Source organism: Camelus bactrianus, chromosome 15 (genome assembly GCF_048773025.1).
Source record: "Camelus bactrianus isolate YW-2024 breed Bactrian camel chromosome 15, ASM4877302v1, whole genome shotgun sequence".
In the NCBI taxonomy this organism is placed as follows: Eukaryota; Metazoa; Chordata; class Mammalia; order Artiodactyla; family Camelidae; genus Camelus; species Camelus bactrianus.
Genome location: NC_133553.1, coordinates 67,049,794 through 67,061,889, shown reverse-complemented (window position 1 = coordinate 67,061,889; position 12,096 = coordinate 67,049,794). Strand labels below are relative to the sequence as shown.

The 12,096-nt window shown below is 49.8% G+C and overlaps 1 long non-coding RNA gene and 1 pseudogene across 1 annotated transcript in view; one reads left to right on the top strand and one right to left on the bottom strand.

The window, feature by feature from the left end:
• Nucleotides 1-1,775: 1,775 nt before the first annotated feature.
• LOC141573414 (uncharacterized) overlaps nt 1,776-12,096 on the top strand; it is a 28,566-nt gene continuing 18,245 nt past the window's right edge. Inside the window, exon 1 of the long non-coding RNA XR_012499105.1 lies at nt 1,776-1,907. This is a non-coding gene — a long non-coding RNA (uncharacterized LOC141573414). The remainder of the gene's footprint in view (nt 1,908-12,096) is intronic.
• Nucleotides 7,657-10,559, bottom strand: LOC105066993 (mediator of RNA polymerase II transcription subunit 24 pseudogene; annotated as a pseudogene).

Genomic DNA, 12,096 nt, shown 5'->3' with positions numbered 1-12,096 from the left:
GCTGGTCTCTGATGTTTTATGTACCAGCCCTGTGGACGCCAGCGGACTGTGGTGGTGCCATTACTTCTGCAGTGTTTACAAATGTGAAGCAGGGGCCAGTGCTTAAACCCAGAGAATTAATCTGTAAGTGGAGAATTCCAAGTTCTCGGAAGCTTTGCCAGAAAGTCTGGAGGATAATGTTTGATGTGAAGACTGCCTCCTTCTGGTCTAGATCCACAAGTCAGAACACTCACTGACCAAGCCACTGGCTTCCCCTATGGGACTTAAAACTGGCGCCTAACCACGCCCCCTCCAGCTCACTGACCCTTCCTCAGTCCCCTGGAGCACCCCAGGGTGTGTCTTGACAGCCAGTGACCCAGCCCAGGGTGTACGTTCAGGGCCAGTGACTGAGACTAAGGATGTGTCTTCAGGGCGAGTGACCCAGCCCAGGGTGTGTATTCAGTGCCAGGGACCTAGACCAAGACTGTAACTTCAGGGCCAGTGATCCAGTTCCAAATATTTTTACTCATGTATTAATATATTTTTATGTAAGTTTCTACAACAAAAATTTGTGCTTAAATTTATTTTTAAATTTTAAGTAACACAATCCTATATTAATTTCTTAGATTGAGTTTCATTTTGGTACACATTGATCAAAATATGAAATATATTATGAATTTGTTAATTTAAAACATGAAAGTAAAATTTTGTTTGAAATGCATCCCAATATATGGGCAAGGCTTTTAAGAATTAGTTCACTCATAGAATGACTATTTCTCGTTTCTGGAATGACGTAGTTCAACATCAAATTGTATTTCAGCGTTCCTTTTTAAAGACATAGGTGCTAAGAAAGCTGATTTTTATAAAAACTAGAGAGGGCAAGAAAGAGATGTTTTATAGCAATGTAACAGAATTCTATATTCCTTCCAAGACAGAGGTGAAAAAATAATATAGTGACCTATCATCAAAAAAAACAATAATAAAGTATTATTTATAAAGTAATGAACTATTATTATTATAACTTTTTATTTTGGTGATAGCTATGTGATTTTAAAAGTAATTAATATATAATGATAAATAATTACTACTCTTATTATAAATTCAGGTAACTGTGTCATTAGATCCCCCTTCAGTTTTGCTAAAAGCGAAAAAAATGGAAATCACCTAATCTACAAAAGTATTTACTGCTCATCAGACTTACTAACTACACCGTATCAACATCCATATTTCAAATTAGATCATTATCCTTACATTGTGGGGCAGCGTAGTGCAGATGATGAAGATGATTTGGTGGTGCTTTTATTCGAGTGTGAAAGAAGCCCCCAGGAAAGGCTAGCAGACAGAGGACAGCCTCATGTCACGGGTCTGCTCTGAGGAGGAACACACGTGGGAAACGGAGATCTGGAAATCCCGTCTCCCGCGTTCCCTGTGCCCACGGGCCCTGCGCAGTCTCCGTGTGCCCCGAGGTGAGCGCCAACGTGAAGGCCACTGGCTAAGACGTCTACGCGTATAAAAATACACAATTAAGCACTGAGGGGGCAGGGACGGTGCGGGGAGGCAAGCAGGGGGGGAGCGGGGCTGAGGCGTGTGGCCTGGCTCGGGGCTGGTGCTGGATCTAGCTGGGTGCTGGGCCCGGACGGTGCTGGGGGAGTGCTGCTTTGGGGACGGGGACCCAGCCGGCCTAGGCCAGCAGCGGATGGGCGGGGTGGGGCTGCCCCACCCCCATCCCCCATCCCCATCCCCCATCCCCCATCCGAGCGTCCGCGCCGCGGGCGGGCGGGAGGGGGAGGGGCGCGGACGCCGCGCCCCGCCCAGGGCGTGTGGAAGCTGGCGGGAGCCGGGCGCTCACGGACCAGCTCCCTGAGGAGGAACGCGGCCCGGGGTTTGGGCCGTCGCTTGCCGTCGCCTCCGGTACGGCCGCCGGGCAGGTAAGGGGGCGTTGGTGGGGGCGCGCAGGTCAGGGACCCGCGGGTGAGGCCGGGGCTGCGCCCCTAGGGAGGCGCACGGGTGTGTAGCTGAGGCCCGGGCGGGCAGCCCGTTAGGACCCTGAGGCGGGGCGGGGCGCGCAGCCCTGGGTCATGGTGCTCCCTCCCCCCACGTTAGCAGTCCCTGAGCCCCGCGTCTTCACTGCCGCTCACACACGGATGGGGGAAAGCGGATGCAGCCATGGGAGGTGGGAGGGCGTCGGGCAGACCCCGCAGCACCTCCGGGCCGGCCCTCAGGCCATGGCCGTCCTGCGCAGGTGGACCTGCCTGGCGGGTGGAGGCCGCCCCGGGCCCTCCAGGTCGGAATAACGGGCGAGACCTGGGCCTTTGGGAGCTTGGTCGGCCTGCCCCCGAGATCAGAAGCTTTTGGCAAGTCTAGTTTTAGTCTTTTGAGAAATCTCCCTACTGTTTTCCACAGTGGCTGCACCAAACTACATTCCCACCGACAGTATAGGAGGGTCCCCTTTTCTCCACACAATCTGCAGCATTTCTCCTTTGTGGACGTTTGAATGATGGCCATTCTGACTGGTGTGAGGTGATACCTCGTAGTTTTGATTTGCATTTCTCTGGTAATTAGTGATAGTGATTATTTTTTCATGTGCCTGTTGGCCATTTGTATGTCTTCATTGGAGAAATGCTTGTTTAGATCTAATACCCATTTTTGGATTGGGTTGCTTTTTTTTTTGGTTATTCCATTGTATGAGCTGTTTATGTATCTTGGAAATTAACCCTTTGTCAGTTGCATCATTTACAAATATTTTCTCCCATTTCAGAGGTTGTTTTTTGTTTTGCTTCTCGTTTCCTTTGCTGTGCAAAAGCTTGTACATTTAGTTAGGTCCCATTTGTTTGTTTGTTTTTTGCTTTTATTTCTATTGCTTGGGTAGACTGCCCTAGGAGAACATTGCTGAGATGTATGTCAGATAATGTTTTGCCTATGTTTTCTTCTAAGAGGTTTATAGTGTCTTGTCTTAAGTCTTTAAGCCATTTTGAATTTATTTTTGTGTATGGGGTGAGGGAGTGTTCTAACTTCATTGATTTACATGCAGCTGTCCAGTTTTCCCTACAGCATTTGCTGAGGAGAGTGTCTTTACTCCATTGTATGTTCTTGCCTCCTTTGACAGAGATTAATTGACCAAAAGTATGTGGGTTTATTTCTGGGCTCTCTAGTCTGTTCCATTGATCCATACGTCTGTTTTTATACCAATACCGTGGATGACTGTAGCTCTGTAGTACGGTCTGAAGTCTGCGAGGGTTATTCCTCCAGTTTCGGTCTTTTTCTAAAATAATGCTTTGGTAATTCTGGGTGTTTTGTGATTCCATATAAATTTTAGGTTGATTTGTTGTACTTTTGTGAAAAATGTGATATGATAGGGTTTGCATTAAATCTGTAGATTGCTTTGGGCAGTATTGGACAATATTAATTCTTCCAATGCAAGAACATGGGATATCTTTCCATTTCTTTAAGTCCTCTTTAATTTCCTTAGTCAGTGTTTTGTAGGTCTCCGCGTGTAAGTCTTTAACTTCCTGAGTCAGGAAAGTTACTTCCTAAGTATTTTATTTTGGGGGGTGCAGTTTTAAAAGGAATTATTACTTTTGTGTAAAGAAATGCCGCTGATGTCTGTGTGTTGCTGTTGTGTCCTGCTGCCTTGCTGATTTCTTTTATTAGCTCTAGTAGTTTTTGTGTGGAGCCTTTAGGGTTTTCTATATATAGCATCATGTCATTCACATATAATGACAGTTTTACCTCTCCTCTTCCAAGGTGGATCCCTTTTCTTTCTTTTCGTTGTTAATTGCTATGGCCAGGACTTCCAATACTATATTGAATAGAAGTGGTGAGAGTGGGCATCCTTGTCTTGTTCCAGATTTTAGCAGAAAGGCTTTCAGCTCCCTTGGTGGGGTATTATGGTGACTGTAAGTATAAATAGCTTTTATTATGTTGAGACATGTTTCCTGTATACCCACTTTAGTAAGACCACGGGTGCAGTGTGGCCAGGGGGCAGGGAAGATGGCAGAGGCCGTAGCCTTGGAGGTGGTGGTGAGGGGAGGGGGGCTGCCCCTTGGGAGCCAGTCACTTGCACCCATCTCCCCTGCTGCCTGGCCTGGGGGCGGCCTGTGCTGCCTCAGGTTTGTCTTTAGGTGAGATTGCTCCCTAGAGGCCCGTGTGGTCCAGTCAGGGAGCAGCCGGGATGATGGCAGGTGTGACAGCTGTGGAGCCGGGATAAGGGGAGCTGCCCTGTGAGAGTCGGTGGATTTGTTCCCACCTTCCCCGCGGCCTGGCCTGGGGGTGGCCTCTGCTGCACAGGTTCGCTGGAGGCACATCCCCAGGTGGGCCAGCTTCCAGGGATCCTTGCCCGCGGTGTGGTCAGGGGGCTGAGGCTGCCGCGTTGGGAGGGGGGCTTCCTGGTGTGAGCCCCTGGGTTTGTTTCCATCTCCCCTGAGGCTTGACTTGGAGGCAGCATCTGCTTCCCCACGTTCCCCAGAGGCATGTCTCCTGGTTAGCTTGCTCCCAGGAGGCCTGTGCAGTGAGGTCAGGGGTTGGGGGGGCGTGGGGGAGTGGGGACGGAGGCAGGTATAGGGGGCCTGCCCCGGATGCACCACTCTGGTCATCTTGCTCCCATCTCCCCCGCAGCCTGGCCTAGGATGGCCTCTACTGCCCCAGGTTGGCGGGGTACAGGTTACAGATCAGCCTGCTCCTGGGAGGCAGGCGCGGTGCAGTCAGTGTGGTGGGACAGCAGCAGTGACAGCGGGAAATGGGGACAAATCCCTGGGCCACTGCTGCCACCCTCAGAACACACCGCGCCCACCTCCCAGATGCAGGCTGACAGGGAGAAGTGCGTTCTGTGAAGCTGGGGCAGCAGAGGCCGCTCCCAGGCCAGGATGCGGGGGCAATGGGAGCAAGTCCACTGACTTTCCCAGGGCAGCTCCTCTCCCGGCTACAGCTGCTACTGCCGCCCCCTGACCTCACAGCCCCAGCCTTCTGGGAGCAGACTGACAAGTAACCTGAGTCCTGTGAACCTGGGGTGGCAGAAGCTGCCCCCAGGCCGCACTGCAGGGGAGATGCGAGCAAATTGACAGGCTCGGAGGGGCAGCCGCCTTACACCCGCTGCTGCTGCCACTGCCCCCTGACCACCCCGAGCAGCCTCCTGGCATCAGGCTGACAGGGAGACGTGCATTCCAGGAACCTGGGGCAGCAGAGGCCGCCCCCTAGACAGGACGTGGGGAAGATTGAAGCAAATCCACAGGTTCATACAGGGCAGCTCCCCTAACCCACCACCACCGCCCACTGACCACACCCCACCTGCCTCAGGGAGCAGGCTGACATGGGGAGGTGCCTCCAGCAAAGCTGGGGCAGCAGAGGCCACCCCCAGGCCATATTGCAGAGGAGATGGGTGCAAATATACCAGCTTGTCAGGGGCAGCTCCCCTCTCCCCACCACTGCCCCAGTTTCCTGGGACACTTGTTTCCAGGTGAGTTGGCTCCAGGGAGGTGGGCACGGTGCTGTCAGGGGGCAGTGGCAGCCAGGTAAGGGGGGTTGCCCTGCAGGAGCAGATGCATTTGTTCCCATCTCTCCTGTGGCCTGTCCTGGGGGCGGCCTCTGCTGCCCCAGGACACTGGAAATGTGTATTCATGTCATCCTGTTCCTGGGTCGAGGACTCAGTGTTCTCGGGGCAGCAGACAAGGACTTGTGAAGAACTGGGTTCTGGCCCAGGATAACTAATTCTCCTCTTTTATCTCTTGCTGCTTCAAGTGGTGGCTGTAGCAGTTTTTCCATTAATAGGTTATTACAAGATATTGAGCATAGGTCTCTGTGCTATACAGAAGAAACTTTTTTAAAAAATCTATCTTTATATATAGTGACTTACATTTGTAAATCTCAAACTCCCAAATTTATCTTTCCCCACCCCCTTTCCCTGGTAACCATAAGATTGTTTACTGTGTCTGTGAGTCTGTTTCTGTTTTGTTGATGAGTTCATAGTGTCCTTTCTTGTTTTAAGATTCCACATATGAGTGATATATGGTATTTTTCTTTCTTTTCCTGGCTTACTTCACCTAGAATGATGATCTCTAGCAACCATCCGTGTTGCTGCAAATGACATTATTTTATTCTTTTTCATGGCAGAGTAGTATTCCATTGTATAAATATACCACCGTTTTTTAATCCAGTCAAATGTTGCTACATTTAGGTTGCTCCCAAGTCTTGACTATTGTATATAGTGGTGCTATAAACTTTAGGGTGCAGGTATCTTTCCACATTAGAGCTCCCTCCAGATATATAGCCAGAAGTGGGATTGCTGGATCATTGGGTAAGTCTATTTTTAGTTTTTTGAGGGATTTCCATACTGTTTTCAGTAATGGCTACGCCAAACTACATTCCCACTAGCAGTGTAGGAGGGTTCCCTTTTCTCCACACCCTCTCCAGCATTTATGGTTTGTGGACTTTTGAAAGATGGCCGTTCTGACTGGTGTGAGATGATATGTCATTGTAGTTTTGATTTTCATTTCTCTTAGAATTAGTGATATTTAGCATTTTTTCTTATGTCTATTGGCCATTTGTATGTCTTCATTGGAGAATTGCTTGTTTAGGTGCCCTGCCCATCTTTGGATTGTGTTGTCTTTTTGTTCTTGTTGTTATTAAATTGTATGTCCTGTTTATATATTCTGGAAATTAAGCTTTGTCAGTCGCATCATTTGCAAATATTTCCTCCCATTCTGTAGGTTGTCGTTACGTTTTGCTTCTGATTTCCTTTGCTGTGCAAATGCTTATGAGTTTAATTAGATCCCATTTGTTTATTTTTGCTCTTATTTCCATTGCTTGGGTAGACTGCCCTAAGAGAACGTTGCTAAGATTTGTCAGAAAATCTTTTGCCTGTATTTTCTTCTAGGAGATTTTATCATGTCTTGTCTTATATTTAAGTCTTTAAGCCATCTGGAGTTTATTTTTGTGTATGGGGTAAGGGAGAGTTCTATCTTCATTGATTTACATGCTGCTGTCCAGTTTACCCAACACCACTTGCTGAAGAGACTGTCTTTTCTCTATTGTATGTTCCTGTCTCCTCTGTCAAAGATTAATTGACCACAGGTCTGTGGATTTATTTCTGTTCTCTCTATTCTGTTACACTGAGCCGCATATGTCTGTTTTTATGCCAATTTCATGCTATTATGTTGCCTGTAGCTCTGTAATATTGTCTGGTCTGGGAGGGTTATTCCTCCAGCTTCATTCTTTTTCAATATCACTTTGGCAATTCTGAGACTTTGTGATTCCATATAAATCTTTTTTTTTTCACAAAGGGATCTGCAAGGGTCTTTATTTACAAGTGAGCCAAGGTGAACATCCCTCATATAAAAAATACACATATACATATATATACATACAGGCCCTGCACCTGTGCAGCCCCTCAGAGGTAAAGCTATCCGTGGGAGGGGAGGAGTGACAGGAGGGGTGCGACACAGGGAGGCTGCCCTGAGCTAAGGAACCAGGTGCTGGCAGTGGGGAGAGGAATTTATGAAAGAGACTGGGAGCCATCTTAGAGGTGAGAAGTCAGGAGCAGAAAGATCTGGAAACTGACGGACCGAGGGCTGTTACGTCATGTGGCTATGAGCAGTGATGTCTCATCTCACTTCACGGTTCCCTTCCGAGGTGCCTGGGGCTGGGACCCTCCTGTGCCAGCCCTGGCGGCCCACTCCAAGCCCCTCAAAGGGTGGCAATGGCTTTGGCAGCCACCTGGCGGCCCAGGGGCAGGCTGAGGCCTGCGATGGCCAGAACCACTTTGGGGCTGGACATGGCTGACACCTGCACCAGTTCTGTTACGGTGGTGAAGGGCATGAACTGCAGGATGCTGCCCTGGCTGCCCTGCTCCAGGCAGTCCACGCCCTCCTCCATGAACCACTGCAGAGACTGCGTGTGTGGACCGCGACCCCAGGATGGAGGAGATGAGCAGGAACAGGTTGGCCAGCACTCAGTTCAGCGGGTCTCATGTTAACCATGTGGAGCTGGGAGGCCGACAGGGAGCTGCTCATGGATCGGTCGGTGAAACTTGGGAGGATATTTGCATCTTCTCACTGGAGCTCAGCAGTCACATTGGCTTCAAGGGCTGCATGTCGTCCAAGGGGAAGAGGCTGATGTAATCCTCGATGTCTTTCGGCGGGAGGACACCTGCCCCTTGTGGGAGGAGTAGGAACTCAGGGCACACCAGATGGCCAGCTTGGTGAGAGCGGTGCCCGGGGGACCATGAGGCTGTGCCACTTGGAGGAGTCAGTGAGCAGGCCAGGCAGGATGTGGCCTGCACATGTCCAGATAGAAGATGGAGTAGAGCAGCTCCACCGCCCACAGCGGGTGCTCCTTCTGCATCTGCTTCAGCAGTTCCCTAATCAGGTTGTTGCAGAACCAGTAGACGCCTCCCATGTGCAGCAGGGTGTCAGAGACGTGGATGGAGCAGCTGTCCACCCATCCCCTCTCCAGCATCTCGGGAAATATGTTCATCAGCACCTCTTTAATGGGTCGCTTTGGGGGCAGCAGGTTCTGGTAGGGCATGGTGTCCATGCCCACGGATGGAAACTTGATCGGCGTGGCTGTCTGCTGCAGCGCGCCGGCACACATGTGCTCCAGGATGGAGCTCATGGTCACCACCCTCTCGTTGTAGAACTGCAGTGTGTTCTCGCTGTACAGTGGCCCTGCCAGCTGGCGGATCACCTGCAGTGACTTCTCACGCTCATCCAGCCCCAGCATCCGCACAGGGGCCACCAGCCAAGCCACGGCACACACTGCCAGACTGCAACCTTCCCCTTGATGTTATCGGTGATTTTCTGGATGGACTCGAAGGCCAGCACCCCATTCTCCCAGGTGTTGAGGATTTCCAAGATGGCCACTGAAATGCTGAGATAGGCTTCGTGCCACTTCATCTGCACCAGCTTCATCTCCGAGGAGTTGCTGAGCAGAGCCACCAGGGACTCCACTTCGGTGGAGTCGGGCCAGAAGCAGGGGTGGTCAGAGTTCAGGATTTTGCCCTCCTCTGGCGTCCACGTCTCAAAGAAGAACACCTCTTCCTGTGCTCGACTCGGACAGGATGACCTCTGAGCCATAGGTCTGGGCCACATGGCACCGCATGAGGAAGGAGTTGTCAAGGAGCAAGGCTCAAACCGAGGCCGCCTTGGTGCTTTCTTCACTGCCGCGTGTAGTGAATTCTTTCAAACTGATGAATTTCCAGGCAAAGGACTTAAGCTTCCCAGTGGCGGTGGCTGCTGCCAGCAACAAGTCCAGGCTCTTCCCTAACAGCATGTGGCCCAGGATCCCCAGCAGCCCCTCTGGGGACTCAGAGTGGCTGTGTCCATTGTTCTGAGGATGTTGGTGACTGTGGGCTCCGCGCAGAGTTTCTGCCCAGGGTTGGGCTGGATGCTGGTATTTTCATCTGATTTCAGCTGCGGTGCATGCTCCTGGTCTGCTTTGCGCTTGGCCATTATGATGTTCATACTAGCTTCAGACAGAAGCCTCTGCTTGCTGCATTCCTGGAGCAGGAAGCTTGTACAGTCACAGTGGCAGCGCTGGTCAGCCTTGTCCAGCAAGGGGGTGAGCTTCAGCAGGAACTAGAAAGCAGAATTGACATCCTCAGTAAAGTCCTTGTCCCCATGAGAGTATTTCTTCAGCTTCACCAAAACCTGTGGAAGCTTAAGGAAGGTGAAAACTGTCCACTTGAGTTCTCCGGTACCCTCAGGGGACTCGGTGAGACCCACGAAGCGAGCTTTCCAGGTCTCCAGGACACAAGGTGGGGTGGGCATATGCTGCATGCATTTCACCATCATCAGCTCTTCACCAGCGGCTGTGTCTCGCCTGTCAGGTCTTGGTGCCCTCGAGCAGGACCACGGCATGGACGGTGGGGAAGCCAGTCTTGTGCAGCTGCTCTGAGGGCACGGACAGCATGGTGGGGATGCCGCGGATAAGCGTGCCACGCTGCTCGGCCTGGTTCCGGAGCTGGGGGCTGCTGAGACCAGCCAGGGTAGCCTCAAGCTTCAAGAGGCAGTGCTCAGTGGCAGTCCAGGAGGAGGCCTCCTCTAGTTTGGCTGTGTGGAGCAGGGCCCGGTTCTTGGTGCTGCTGAGGGTCTTCTCCAGGCGCTGCAGGCACATGGCAAGCTGCTTCTCTGCAGCAGTGGCAGGAGTGCCAGCCTCCAGCCCATCCCGGAGCCACTCAGCAGAGGCTGCGGTGCGGCGCAGCAGCCGGTAGAGGGCGCTGAGAAAGGCCCGGCACAGCCCGATGCACTCCTCTGCTTTGTTGTGACAGCTAAGTCAATCACAAAACATGCCCATGATGTCCAGCAAGGCCTGGACTCACAGGTCCCGGGAAAAGTCATCAAACTTCCTGATAGCTGTGCGGACAGAGGAGTAGGACACCATCTGGGAACTGATGGCGTACTTCAGGTAGGACAGGATGAGAGGATGGGGGAAGGCCCAATCGTGGCCTACTCCAGTAGTGCTTCTGCCAGGTTGAGAATGTCCCAGGTGGCTCCTTTGGGAAACAATTTCTTGTTGATTGCCCACTGGTAGTCACTCCATCGCTCCTTCCAAGCTTGCAAAATGGCTTGCTTGAGGTTCACCGCCTTCATGATTTCACTCAGGAGACCAGGCCGGTGGTGGTCAGCTGTGAGGCAGAAGAAATCGAGCTAGAGAAGAGGAGAGGAGATTCTGAGGAAAAGAACAGGGTGCTGTCTGGGGGGGTGGGGTGATAGAGTTATATGGAATGGAGAAGACACAGGAAGATGCAAAGGAGGCAGAACTAGAAAGGAAATAAAAAGGGAAAGGGGGCAAAGTAGGGATCCTGTCAGGTTCTTCCCTCCTAAACCATCCTTGGAACTGGAGCGCTAAGAAGAAGGTGTCAGAGGGGCTTCATACAAAGATGGATGGGCAGCAAGGAGTTAAGCTGGTTCCAGTTCCCTAACTACGCCCTTAGCTCTCGCTGCATCCCTTAGCCGCTACCACCCAAATCCAGATCACCCCCCCATTTCCTCCACCTTCCCCAACCCTGAAATTCCCTATTTGATTCCATATAAATCTTAAGATTGTTGTTCCAGTTTGGCAGGAAAAAATGTCTTGGGTAATTTGATAGGGATTGTATTAAATCTGTAGATTGCCTTGGGCAGAATGACCATTTTAATATTGATTCTTCCAATCCAAGAGCATGGGTTATCTTTCCACTTTTTTTTAAGTCTTCTTTAATTTCCTTAATCAAAGTTTTGTAGTTCTCCACCTGTAAGTCTTTCATTTCCTTGTCAGATTTATTCTTAAGTATTTTGTTGTTTTGGATGCAATTTTAAAAGGGATTGTTTCTTTACTTTCTTTTCCTCTTGATTCATTATTAGTGTAAAGAAATTCACCTGATTTGTGTATGTTAATCTTGTGTCCTGCTACCTTGCCAAATTCTTTTATTAGCTCTAGAGGGTTTTTTTGTTTTTTTGTTTTTTTATGGTGCTTTTCAGGTTTTCCATATATAGTAGGTCATCCACATATAATGACAATTTTACCACTTCTTTTCCAATTTGGATCCCTTTTATTTCTTTTTCTTGCCTGATTGCTGTGGCTAGGACTTCCAACACTATGTTGAATAGAGGCGGTGAGAGTGGACAATGTTGTCTTTTCCCAGATTTTAGTGGGAAGGTTTTCAGTTTTTCACTGTTGAGTACTATGCTGGCTGTAGGTTTGTCATATATAGCTTTTATTATGTTGAGATATGTTTCCTCTATACCCACTTTGGTAAGGGCTTTTTATCATAAATGGGTGTTGAATTTTATCAAATGCTTTTTCGGCATTATTAACATGATCATGTGTTTTTTGCCCTGATCACGATCTCTACCATTCTTTCCTAGGATGGCAGGCAGTTCACACCATGTCTTCTCTCCTTCTGTGGATTCAGAGCTTCTCCCAAACCTGGATGCTCCTCAATCAATGCCCAATCTGCTCTTTGCCCAGTAAATCTAAATGAGTTATGCACTATTGTTGATGTTCTCCTAAAATTAGAATTAAATCCTAGAAAAGAATCAGGGTTAACTTGAAGCAAAAGAACTGGTTTATTTTTTGCCAGGTTTGCAGACCAGGAATATACAGCCTTTACCAGTAACCAAAAGTATGTTCCTAGGTGGTTGAGAG